At 34.1% G+C, this 574-nt stretch overlaps 1 pseudogene; it reads right to left on the bottom strand.

Annotated features, from left to right (window-relative positions):
• Positions 1-347, bottom strand: part of LOC111448617 — a 6,302-nt pseudogene extending 5,955 nt beyond the window's left edge.
• Between the last annotated feature and the right edge of the window lie 227 nt (positions 348-574).

Raw genomic sequence — 574 nt, 5'->3', positions numbered from 1 at the left:
AAAAAAAAAAAAAAAAAAAAAAAAAAAAAAAAAAAAAAAAAAAAGAACAACCAAGGCACAAACATTCAACTCAGGTAATACAAACTATCAACATTTCAATTAATTATACCCATTTCAGAACCCTCCCACACAGAAATACTCCATCATCAAAGATATAAGAAAATATCAAGTCCGAAGCATCAAAACGACACAGACAGAAGTTTTCACGTTTTGGACAAAGAACACAGACCGTATTGGTAAGAACTGAGGCATGGGTGGCCGGAGCTAAAGCGGAGGCAGCATTACGGTGGTAGAGCTCCACCAGTGCCAAGAATAGCAGAGACAGCGCGTCTGGAGAGCTTGTGCATATTGTCGAAACTCGAATGAAGTAAGGGAAAGCATTGAAATCACAGAATAACTCACAGAGGGGAAGGTGGGAAGGGCTTTAGTAGGGTTTACCGATAATTTTGGTCGACGTATTTTTAACCATGTTTAATTAATTAATGTCATATATTTAATTAACAATTTAATTCATGTTCATTTCATACAAACATAATTAAGCTTTGAATAACTAAAAAAAAAAAAAAAAAAAAAA

The sequence above is a fragment of the Cucurbita moschata genome, unplaced genomic scaffold (genome assembly GCF_002738365.1).
Source record: "Cucurbita moschata cultivar Rifu unplaced genomic scaffold, Cmos_1.0 Cmo_Scf00010, whole genome shotgun sequence".
Classification (NCBI taxonomy): domain Eukaryota; kingdom Viridiplantae; phylum Streptophyta; class Magnoliopsida; order Cucurbitales; family Cucurbitaceae; genus Cucurbita; species Cucurbita moschata.
The sequence above is the reverse complement of the archived record's forward strand: the minus strand, read 5'-3'. Positions and strand labels throughout refer to the sequence as shown.